This window comes from Hylobates moloch, unplaced genomic scaffold, assembly GCF_009828535.3.
Source record: "Hylobates moloch isolate HMO894 unplaced genomic scaffold, HMol_V3 SCAFFOLD_9, whole genome shotgun sequence".
Taxonomy (NCBI): Eukaryota; Metazoa; Chordata; class Mammalia; order Primates; family Hylobatidae; genus Hylobates; species Hylobates moloch.
This window is the reverse complement of record NW_026652284.1, coordinates 121,262,869-121,275,761: the sequence shown is the minus strand read 5'-3', so window position 1 is coordinate 121,275,761 and position 12,893 is coordinate 121,262,869. Positions and strand designations below refer to the sequence as shown.

The 12,893-nt window shown below is 38.4% G+C and overlaps 1 protein-coding gene across 12 annotated transcripts in view; it reads left to right on the top strand.

Annotated features, from left to right (window-relative positions):
- Positions 1-12,893, top strand: part of PTK2 (protein tyrosine kinase 2) — a 350,940-nt gene that overhangs the window by 59,621 nt on the left and 278,426 nt on the right. The gene's annotated exons all lie outside the window — the stretch shown is intronic.

Genomic DNA, 12,893 nt, shown 5'->3' with positions numbered 1-12,893 from the left:
AGGTGCATTAAAGTAGGACTTCCTGAGTTGCTTTTTGTTTATTTAATGCATACGCTCTTCTGTGTCTTGAGGCGTGCCTTACTGTCTTCAGCAGATGAGACCTGTTTATTACAGCCTCTGCAGAATACTATTTATATGTTGATCACACAGTAAATATCTAATGGTAGCCTCTTTGACATTTGGTGTTTGGGAATAGGAGGGAGATTACTGATTGTTCTGCTTTTTATATTTTATTGTCTCACTCCATCCCTTTATTTTTCTCTGGGAATGTCTTCATTAACTTAACCCTGGTTTTGAAGGCTTAAAAGTGTGCTGGTATGCTTTTTAGAATTAGTGACAGTTCCAATTGGTGTAGCCCAGGTGGCAGTCATTCATGGTTCACTTGTCATTGCATGAACTTGGGATAGCTGTTCATATTGTGTTCATTTCAGTTGAATTTATGTGTGTGATTGTTGTATTACACATGTTGAATTTATTTTTTTTTATTAAAAAAATTTTTTTTGAGATGGAGTTTCGCTCTTGTCACCCAGGCTGGAATGCAGTGGTGTGGTCTCAGCTCACTGCAACCACTGCCTCCTGGGTTCAAGCAATTCTCTTGCCTCAGCCTCCCAAGTAGCGCAGGTGCTCACCACCATACCCGGCTAATTTTTGTATTTTTAGTAGAGACAGAATTTTACCCTGTTGTCCAGGCTGGTCTTGAACTCCTGATCTCAGGTGATCTGCCTGCCTTGGCCTCCCAAAGTATTGGGATTACAGGCGTGAGCCACTGCGCCCGGCCATGTTCATATTAAAAAAACAATTTTATTTTAAGCCTACAGCACCCAGTATTTTCAGCCAGCCCCCAAATCCCAATACTACTAACCAGGCCTCATGCTGCTTAGCTTTTGAGATTGGGTGGCATGGCTGTAGACCATGGTCATATTTTGGCAAGTAATGTCCCTTATAGCAATTCTTTCCCTTGATACAGGATCCTATATGGAATCACTTGTAATATATAGTCATGACTCTTTAGTCGTCTTTTTTTTGTTTGTTTGTTTGTTTGTTTGTTTTGAGACAGAGTCTCGCTCTGTCACCCAGACTGGAGTGCAGTGGCACTATCTTATCTCACTGCAAGCTTCGCCTCTTGGGTTCAGGCCTGCCTGAGTCTCCCAAGTGGCGCCATCCACACCTGGCCAATTTTTTTGTTTCACTATTTTGGCCAGGCTGGTCTCGAACTCCTGACCTCAGGGGATCCACCTGCCTCAGCCTCCCAAATGCAAAGTAGAATTTCTTTCCTGGTGTACAGGATGTTGTGTTGTTCATCATGAACATAACTGTTAATCCCAACTTCTTCAAGCAAAAGTCTGTATTTATTACTTGCCCATCCTATCAGGGATATGTTAGGATATGTCAATACGAACAGTAAGTGTAGCTGGAGCTAGTGATGAGCGAATGTGAATCAAGAAAAGTAAGTGGATTTATTCTTTCGTTTGACACAGTTGAGTGCCTTCAGTGGGCCAGGCCCCGTGCTCTACTCTGTTCTTTTGTTCATTTTTCCCCACTCATCTTTCAGATGATTGCTTGGTGATTTGGAGTTGTTTTTGGCACTTCGCCTAGTTTTTGATGTAAATTTTAGTAACTCAGCCTCTCCCTTTTAAAAGATATCTTTCCTTCTTAATTTGTGACATCGAGATTATCACTAATAAATAGTTAATGCCAGAGCAGCACAAATATCAAAATAATTGTTCATTATATAAACCTTTTATGAAATGATTTGTGAATAAATGTGTACATACTTTTTTTGTGAATAAATGTGTACATACTACCTAATTTTTATCTCCTAGTGACAACAGCTTTGAAATAAAAAAAATCCTGGTAGAATAATGGTGTTTGAGTATATGTATGACATAGGTGACCTAGAATGAGGGACTAGATGTGACTTCTAGGCCACATGGACAGAATGGTACATAAGATTTGACTGGGGAAGATTTGTGCAACCCCAAATGATAATTTTATTCTGGATCTGTAGGGTTGATGAAGGCTACCTGTTGAATTTGTGTGGAAACTGGATTCTAAATCTATCATCTTTTGATGGACTAGGGGCAGATAAGACTTGATCATTGTTAGAGCTGAACTTGCAGTATATAGAGCTGAACTTGTATAGTACACATATCAATAGCAGTGATAGATTTGGGAAAACTTTGATCACTTATGTATGCTTGTCATTAATTTTTTTGCAATTTCTTGAATGAAAAATTTTGAATTAGTAAGCATTTAAAAATAAAATGTATAGTTTTTTCAAATCTGGCTTTAAATGTTTAGAATAAGTCTCTGGATTTAAAGGCTAGGATATACTTTTATTCATTAGACAATAAAGTTTATTGTGTATACATCTGGAAGATTATTCAGACTGTTGAAGAAGATGTATCCTTTGTTTGCCCCCAGCCCTTTCCTGTTGTTCCCCAACCCTACTTTTATTCACGTAAGAAGATGGAAGAGGGGAGGAAAGCAGGGTGTGACTTTTTTTGCAAAAATATTCTTTTTTCAAAAAAAATACTGAGAATGGGGTCTTACTATATTGCCCAGGCTGGATTTGAACTCCTGGGCTCAAGCGATCCTCCTGCCTTAGCCTCCTGAGTAGTTGACATTACAGGCATGCACCACCACACCTAGCTAAAATATTTTGATTATGAAAACGAGTCAGTTTATAAGTGGATTTTATTGAGAAGAAGAGGATAACAAAGCTTGGTCAAATGTTTGCATGGCATTTGTACAGTAATCATGATGGCTGTTTTTATTTTAGGACATACTGTGGCTGCTGCCAGACATTTACCCAAGGGGTGGTGCAGAGTTGTTTCCTCAGCTGAAGCTCTTTGTTTTGTTTTGTACAACTGAGCTGAGGCTGGAGTTGCCCTCAAAGCAGTGGCAGGGCAGTTCCCACAAGGGAGTGCTCCAGACTATCCTGAGATGGGGCTGGTTGGGATTCTAAAGAAAGAAGTACTAAACACCAAGGTGATCAGTCTAGAGCATTTATTGGGGAAACTTACAGAGGATTGCGACCATCCTTGTGACAGACAGCAAAAAGGAGTGGGGCGGTGTTCTCTCTAGGTATGTCTGCAGCAAGGGGATTAAGGTGTGGGGTGTTTATGAGAGTTTGAGGAATTTGTCTCAGGTCCAGGGCTAGTTTCTGTCAGTGTTTTGTGCAGCAACTTAGATACCTTTATCAATGCCTGGGAATGTTCAAGGCTCCATACTGAGTTCAAGTCTGCCAGGGAAAAGCTGCACGTGGCTGGGTCACAGAGCAGTCAAAGCACTCTGGTATTTGATCAGGACATAGAATGAAAGCACAGGGAACAGGACAGCCCTATACTAGTGAACTTAGTGATGGACGCCTTCTATTTGCATCGTCTCTCTTTGCATGAGGGGAGACAAAGATACTCTCAATTTAGTACTGTGAAGTGTGTTAGATGTGAAGAGGAGGTTGTGTTGTCTTCTTAGATAACTGTTAGAATAATGTAGAGATCAACTAAGTTTGAGGATACAAAAAATGAGATTGAAATGAAAACTGAGTATAGTTTTCAACAGAAGAAATAATTTTGGTCATTTTTTTTTGTTTTATTTGTAAGAGATGGGGTGTTGCTATGTTGCCTGGGCTGGACTCGAACTCCTGGACTCTGGTGATCATCTTGCCTCAGCCTTCCAAGTAGCTGGGACTACAGACGTGCAGCCACTGCCTCTATGTCCAACTGAATCATATTCTATATGGAAAGATTACATTGTAGTAAATATGTGTTGTACTTTTGTGGTCACATTAAAAATATGTAAATGTATTTGATATATTTTGAGACTAGGAATATGTAGTTACATTAAACCCTATATGTAGTAATGCCGTTATTTTTGTTTTCTTTCCAATTTTTGTTAGATTAAATCAGATTTCTGTTTTTTTGTGTTTTTTTATTTTTATTTTTTACTTAAAGATGACATTTGATTTCCTTAAACTTGGGAGATACATACTAGCAAATTCCTGTAGTCAAAGGTGGTTCCTAGGTAATTCAAGGGTGCCAATTAGAGTATACTTTAAGTCACCTGTAATTATGTCCAGGCTTTATATATACTTAGAGCATAAAAATAAACTTTCATTCTCTCATATTTAAGTCCATTTTATATAGACAAATTCATGGCATAACTTTATTTTCAGAAAAATCAGATGTGGAAATACTTAAAACCACAGCTGAAGTAAATTATAATTTCCCCAGGAAGTAAGTATAAAAGGATACAATAATGATTATAAAAGGAAAATTTAAATTCTTTAACATGTTTTTGCAGTTTCTTGCCCTCTATCACTTATTTTAAAAAATGGTTGTTCTTAAAAATGTGCAAATTAGGTGTATATTTTAATGACACCTGTACTACAGGAGATCCATGTTTCTGTATTACATTAATATAAATCTTAATTGTCTAGGATCAGAAATCAAATGCTTTTTAGTTGTTGCTGTTAATTATCTTTACATCTGTTTTTGATGTTTAACTTTCCTGTTTGTGAGTAAACTACTTTATTAACTATTAAGATGCATGGAAAGGCCATATCCCAAAAGAGCAGTAGTCATTATAATAGCTTTATGTAATTAACTGAAAGCAGTATTTTTCTCTAAAAGGTTATTGTCTTAGAAAGTTTTAAAAAAAAAGATGTTGTTCTCTAGAATATCCTTTGTCCTATTAGACTGATGAGCTGCAGATAATGGTAATTTTTATATTTAAAACTGTTGTGGGACTTAAGTTTAAAATTTTACGTAGTATCTCAAGTTGTAACTTTGCCATGCTTAAAAATCATAGCAACCAAAGTGTCTGATGTGATGTGTGCTGTGACACATTCGGAGGTGGCTCTTTAATTTGCTGGTGGAGGTGTGAAGGTTAAGGAGGTCCAGTTTTTGAATTGGTTACAGATTGTTTCTGAGGTACAACAAGATCTGATCTTTTTTTTTTTAGGTCAACTGAAGATGTCCCTGAAACATAACAACAGCATTGGTCGGGTGCAGTGAGTCAGGAAGGCCCCCACATTTGCATCCCTGGTAGAAAATGGGCCCAATAAGTTGTTCTTTCTGCTTTTAGTTGAAGTGTCTTTTATTATAGTGGCCCCTCCTCCTCTGTTTTACCTTATACCTTGTTGTAGACTTCGTGAGTGCTCAATACATTGCTAAGAATTTAGGATGACGTTGATTTATCTATACAGTACATGTTTGTCTTCTCTTGACCTCTTTAGGTGATGTAGATGTATAAAAATTACAGTGCTCATTGATCCTGCTTCTTGTTTTCCCGCAATTGATTTTATTAGTTAAAAAGATTGAATTCACAAAACTATAAGGTTCTGACCTACTTAATTTTTTTAATTTTAGAGAGAGTTTTACTCTAGCTCAGGCTGGAGGGCAGTAGCACTATCATAGCTCACTTGTAGCCAAGCAATCCTCCTGTCTCAGCCTCCTGAGTAGCCGGGACTACAGGTGCGTGCCACCATGCCTGGCTGATTTTTAAAAATTTTCTTTTTGAAGAGATGGGGTTTCACTTTGTTGCCTAGGCTCTGATCTACTCTTAAAAGATGAGGACAGGCCGGGTGCGGTAGCTCACACCTGTAATTCCAGCACTTTGGGAGGTCGAGGCAGGTGGATCACAAGGTCAACACGGTGAAACCCTGTGTCTCCTAAAAATACAAAAAATTAGCCAGGCATGGTGGCAGATGCCTGTAGTCCCAGCTACTCAGGAGGCTGAGGCAGGAGAGTGGCGTGAACCTGGGAGACAGAGCTTGCAGTGAGTCGAGATCATGCCACTGCACTCCAGCCTGGGCAATAGATCGAGACTCTGTCTCAAAAAAAAAAAAAAAAGAAAAAGAAAAAAGAAAAGAAAAAAGATGAGGACATACTGAGCATTAAGATTACATGAACAGCGCATTAGGAAAAAAACTTTCATTTTGTTGGTTTCAAATAACAGAGTGAATCTCAGATAGAGGTCTTTGCAAGCCAGTTTGGCATTGGACTCAGCTTTGAACCCCTACCCGTCTTCCCTTGTCTCTAGTATAGGATAATCCCGTTTATATTCAGGCAAGGTATTAATAACTTTCTTCTGGGAGGACCTGTCTACAGTTGATGGGTCCTGATGCCAGAGAACCATGGATACATCTCAGCCTAGGTGTTACTTATGCTCTGTAAGAATCTGTCAGGATAAGTCACTCTGAGGCATAGGTGCTTACCTCTGGACCTGGGGTGCTTGCCTTCGGTGAATTGTAATCCTGATTCTTGATTCCTTCTTGAGTTGTTAATATGAATAATTTTTTCTTTTCCACAGTAGCTCCTACTATAATATGCTCTGGGGCCCTGGGACATTTCATGGGTGTAAAGTAGCTTTTTTCGTTCTGTTTGGTTTTATCATTTATGGACAGTTTGTCTAATAGATATAAAGTAAACATTTATATGTTGTTGAAAAGTTGTTCCGATCTCCCCATTTCTTTAATGCTCTCATAGCTCTAATTAGCTATACACATTTAACAATTGTGATAATACTTTTAACCTCTGATGGACAACTTACTTAAGATCATGTGTCACTTGTTAATGTTGTAATTGCAGTGCTGATTCAAACTTCAAAATAGAGTTTTTTATATCTTCCTTTTCTACATAAACACAGTAACAGTCTAATCTCTCTAACTCCATTTTGATGTCTCTTTCTTTTCCTTACAGAAAAAGAAAACATCTTGCTAGAGAGAGATCAATAGAGAGTTGTTTTCAGAAGTGAACTTTATATGCAGAAAATAGGAATAAGTCTATAATAACAGATGGTCAGAAAATTTCATCACTGTCATAGCAGAGGCTTAGCAGAATATAACTTGATAAACATTACTTGTTTAAAACTTTTGAGGCCGTTTAGCAGGAACGTTGGGGAGGTGTTATTTCTCATGGGTGGTTTAGATTTCTTAGAGCATTCTGGGCCATTGTAAGGTCATGTGCATTTGTTCTGAGTCAGATGGGAAGCCACTGGAGGATCTTGAGCAGACGCGTGATGTAAATTTTAAGAAACTTGTTGAGATGGTTGTGTTCTAAAGATAAGGAATCAAGGATGATGTCAAGGTATTTTCATTAGCAGCTGGGAGAGTGGAGTTGCTAATTTCAAAAAATTTTTTATTTTTTTATTTTTTAGAGACAAAGTCTCCTTATGTTGCTCAGGATGCTAGAGTGCAGTGGCTTTTCACAGGCGTGATCATGGTATGCTGACAGCCTCAGGCTCCTGTCCTTAAGCTATCCTCCTGCCTCAGCCTCCCGAGTAGCTGGGACTACAGGCGCATGACACTGACCCCAATGCTATTTACTGATTTTTGAAAATCTGTTTCAGGATTAGGTTTTGAGGGGAAAGCCAAGGGTTTATTTTCAATTTCTTATAATTGTAAACAAGATTTTAGAGCAATGATTTATTAGGTTTATGATTTCTTTTCTGTAATGTTTATAGTTCGTTTAGGAATTTTAGTTATTTATTTGTATTTCTTTTTCTTTCTTGATTGATCTAGAACTTGTTGTTTCTGAATACCAACTGGTAGCCTTTATTTGTTAAAGGTATTTTTTTTGTCCTTTAGCTCTATGTCATTTATTTTATATTTATTGGCTCCTTTTCCTTGTCTTCCTCTTGTGTGGAACTTTAATCTTTGTCTTGTAAGACTTGAAAGTCTCTACTCACTGCCTTTTAGAGGCTTTGTGTCTTTTTTTTTAATTGACATACAATTCACATACTATACAATGAGTACAATCACCACCATCAATTTTGGAAATTTCCATCACCCCAAAAGAAAACCCCATACCCACCAGCAGTCACTCTTTATTCCTTATCTTCAGCCCAAGGAAACCACTAATCTACTTTCTTACAGATTTGCCTATTCTGGACATTTTATATAAAAGGAATCGTGCTGTATGTGGTCTTTTGTGGCTTCTAACACTTGGCATAATGTTTTCAAGGTTCATCCATGTTGTAGCATGTATCAATACTTCATTCCTTTTTATTGCTGAGTAATGTTTGACAATAAACATACCTTTATACAATAAGAATACTAATGCTCTAGGATTTAGCCTTCCAAAACCTTGCCTGATTTGTCTGTCTTCTGGCAGCAGTTTTCTGTGAATGCACAGCCTAGATTCTCCGCCTGCTTCTTCTCAGAATTGGTAAATACATACCAAAGGTAAAAGTAACTGCAAAAGATCAGCTGAACTTCTGTGGTTTTGAAGTTTTTTAGCCCCTCATGTTCTTGCTGTCTTCAAACAGATGATTTTTATATTTTATGCAATTCTTCTATTTTTTTCTAAAGGAAATGCTCTTCTATTGCCAGTTGTTGCATCTGTCTTGGATTTAGAAATCTCAAGTCTTTTTTTTTTTCATTACTGTTGTTAGAGATCCTGGTTTTAAAAAGTCAGGGGGCCATGTGCTTTGGCTCACACCTATAATCCCAGCACTTTAGAAGGCTGAGGCGGTTAGATCATTGGAGGTCAGGAGTTCAAGACCAGCCTGGCCAACATGGCGAAACCGCATCTCTACTAAAAATACAAAATTAGCCGGGTGTGGTGGCACACACCTGTAATCCCAGCTACTTGGGAGGCTGAGGCAGGAGAATCACTTGAACCCAGGAGGCGGAGGTTCCAGTGAGCCGAGATCGCCCCACTGCACTCCAGCCTGGGCAACAGAGCAAGACTTCATCTCAAAAAAAAAAAGGGGAAGGAGGACTCTTAGTAAGTTAGCTGTATACAAACCCCCGTCTCGTTTGTCTTCTGTTGTGCCCTGATGAGGCAGTTGATTTTAGTCTCTGCTGCTGTTAGTCAGGATCCTTGGACAGAAAAAGAGTGAATGAATACATTATTTCTGCTGTATCATAGAAGATGCAAATATCTATAATTTATTGCTTTTGCTAACAAGTTTTTATATGGCATGCTTCCTTTAAAATTCACACGTTTTATGAATTCAAGAGTTTGCTGGTCCAGTATAAAAATTACATTGTAATTATTTCAATTAAAGTAGATATGGCTTTGACAGTTTTGCTTACTGTAGTTCTGGTCCCTGAAAAAGAGAAATGGTGGCTCACGTCTGTAATCCCAGCACTTTGGGAGGCTGATGCGGGTGGATCGCTGGAGGTCAGGAGTTCGAGACCGGCCTGGCCAAGATGGTGAAACGCCATCTCTACTAAAAAATACAAAAATAAACTGGGTGTGGTGGTGGGCGCCTGTGATCCCAGCTACTTGGGAGGCTGAGACATGAGAATTGCTTGAACCTGGGAGGTGGTGGTTGCAGTGAGCCGAGATTGCACTACTGCACTCCAGCCTGGGCAACAGACTTTATCTCAAAAAAAGAAAAAAAAAGAAATGTTAAATATCTTTATTCTTAGAGTGGAACTTTAAAAATTGAGTGATTATGTTTAACATGCACTGAGCAGAAACGTTTCTAGTTTCACAAACCCCTGAGAGTCACGTGGTTGAGAATGGGGTCAGTGGGGGGAAAGAGTAGAATGTGGAAATGGATCTTTGGACAGTGCCAGCAGGACTAGGCTGAGGCATTTGTCTTGACATAATATCTAAAGAGTCACCAAAAACCTCAGTAATTAAGATAAACAATAATTTCATGCAGCTTTTTTTTTTTTTTTTTTTTTTTTTTTTGAGACTGGGTCTCTGTCGCCCAGGCTGGAGTGCGAGTGCAGTGGCCCAACCACGGCTCATTACAGCCTCCACCTTCTGGGCTCAAGCAGCCCTCCCACCTCGGCCTCCCAAGCTGGGACTATAGGTGTGTACCACCACACCCAGCTATTTTAAAATTTTTTTGTAGAGATGGGGTCTCACTATGTTGCCTAGGCTGGTCTCGAACTCCTGGGCTCAAGTGATCCTCCTGCCTTGGCCTCCCAAAGTGCTGGGATTACAGGCATGAGTCATCACGCCTGGCCTACAGTATTTTTAAGAATCAAAAATTTATGCAAAAAAAACTATAATGAACAATATACTTTTATTTTTATTTTTAAATTATTTTTTAAACCACAAGGTCTTGTTCTGTCACCTAGGCTGATGTGCATTGGCACAGTCATGGCTCACTGCAGCAGCCTCAGCCTCCTCCGTCTCAAGCAATCCTCCCAGCTCAGCCTCCTGAGCAGCTGGGACTACAGGCAGGAGCCACCACGCCCAGCTAATTGTTTTGTATTTTTTATAGAGTTGGGGTTTCATCTTGTTGCCTAGGCTGAAGATATATTTTAAAGTAAGTTTTAAGAAGGTATAGAAGAGTATGTAGAATGCATTATATTGGTGTAATGCAAAAGAAACTGTATTTGCATATGCGCATTCTTGTATATGCATGGAACACCTCCAGAAGGTTACACAAACAATTAGGAACAGTGATTCTATCTAGAGAGAATGTGATGGAAAGAAAATAGGGTGAAGGGGGGTGATGTTTATGGTGAATTTTGTACCATGTATTTAATAATTTTTTTTCTTTTTTTCCTTTTTTTTGAGACAGAGTCTCTGCTGCGCAGGCTGGAGTGCAGTGGCGCGATCTCGGCTCACTGCAGTGTTTGCCTTTTGGGTTCAAGCAATTGTTGTGCCTCAGCCTCCTGAGTAGCTGGGGTTACAGGTGTATGCCACCACACCCTGCTAATTTTTGTATTTTTAGCAGAGATGGAGTTTCACCATGTTACTCAGGCTGGTCTTGAACTTATGGCCTCAATTGATCCACCCACCTCAGCCTCTCAAAGTGCTGGGATTACAGATGTGAGTCACTGCTCCTGGTCTGTATTTTCTTTTTTTCTAATTAAATTACAGCAAATATACCATGCAGGTGTATTTTCTGATCAAAAGAATAAATGTAAAAAATATTTTAAAGAAACAATATCCAGTAAAGTCCTCAGTACTTAGAAATGAAATACCTTTCTAAATAATACATGAGTCTAAAATCAAAAGAGAAATTAGAAAATGTTTCAAAATTAGAATATGGGTGTTTGAATATCTCTTCCAGAACCTGATTTCAATTCCTTGGATTATACCCAGAAGTGGGATTATTGAATCTTTATGGTGGTTCTAGTTTTAATATTTTTAGGACTGTCCATGTTGTTTTCCATAGCAGTTGTACCATTTTACATTCCCACCAACAATACACAAGGGTTTCGATTTCTTCATATCCTCGCCAAACCTTATTATCTATTTTTTTAAAAAGTAGCAGCTGTTATAATGGGTGTTAGGTTGGTTTTAACATTTTTTAATGATACAAATTTTTAGAATTAGAAAAGTGACTCCTGAAATTTCTTGGTAAGCTGGAATAACTTCCATTCATGCCAGCATGACAAAACCAAAAGCATACAGGAGGGAAATTGACAAAAAAAGCCAACTACTATGTAGCTCCATTTGGAAAGAAGAAAAGCTGTCTTATTTATGTCTGTTGCTTGGAATATAGATATGATGAGGGATAGATCCACACTAGATGCTACTGATATTATATATATCGATATATATAATTTTTTTTTTTTTTTTTTTTGAGATGGAGTTTTGCTCTTGTTGCCCAGGCTGGACAATCTCGGCTCATTGCAACCAGGTTCAAGCGATTCTCCTGCCTCAGCCTCCCAAGTAGCTGGGATTACAAGCATGTGCCACCACGCTCGGCTAATTTTTTGTATTTAGTACAGATGGGGTTTCACCATGTTGGTTGGGGTGGTCTTGAACTCCTGATCTCAGGTCATCCACCTGCCTCGGCCTCCCAAAGTGCTGGGATTACAGGCGTGAGCCACCGCGCCCGGCCTGACACAGAGTATGGAGTCTGTCGTAATGGTTAGCTTTTTCAGGCCATCATGAGGGATAAATTTAAAATGTATATTGTCGATTTTTCACTTTTAGCTGAGAAATGCAGGTTGTAGAAGGGATTTACATTCACCACAAGGGGTCCTCCTGACACCATCAGACCCCCAGGGCAGTATTAATATGTCTGCGACTGCAAAGCCCAATTTCTGACAAGTAACCCTGAGCCTTTATAGTCTGATCAGTGGTTTTCTGTTTCAGTTAGCTTGGAAAGTTAACCTAACTTGTGGAAAGACACAATTGCTTGATACTGTTGCTATTTGTTAAATAAGGTGAGCAGTCAAACTGTGGATAAATTGCATTTATAGGGTCAAAAAAATTGATGGTGATGAAATAAGTTGCATGTGTGTATATGCATTTTCCATAAAATAAAAGTTCTATGTTTGTTTTGGGCAATGTTAGCGTTAAGTAACTACTGTATTGCCTTTTGGTATTTGCATTATTATGGTCAGTATAAGCGATAAAAAAACACTCTGTTTTATAACATATATGGATAGATTGAACACTTTGGTGACCTTCTTGTTCTGTCCTGTGTTGTCATGCTTCTACCACTGCATCTGAAAAACTAATGCAACATCTTACAGATTTCAGGAGACTTTAAGAAAAAAGCAATTACAGCAGTTAACCTCTCAGCAGTTTCTAAATCTGGAATTTAGCTTTGATTTCTGTCTATATGTCAAAACAGAAATAAGAAATTATCATTAATTAGAGTCCATAAAAATACTACTTAGATTAATAAGGTCAAGGTTTTGTTGTCTTTGCCTTTTTAGATAATGAAATAGTTTTTATGACATTAATTTTAGAGGTACTTGAGAATACACATTTTATTGTCTTATCCAATTGGCAGAAATATTAAATAAGATTTTCATGGTAAGAGTTGCATTTTCCCATCTATTTTTTGTATTTCACTGTTGCTTAATTTAGTGGTTATAGTTATTTTCTGGTGACTTTGATACATCTGTCAAGTACCAGCCACATGTCTAGCAGGTGGTGTGATGACTTTTATCTGAATTCGTATTGGGGCAGGATTACTGACACTAGAGGACTATCACATGAGCCTCACGATTTGGT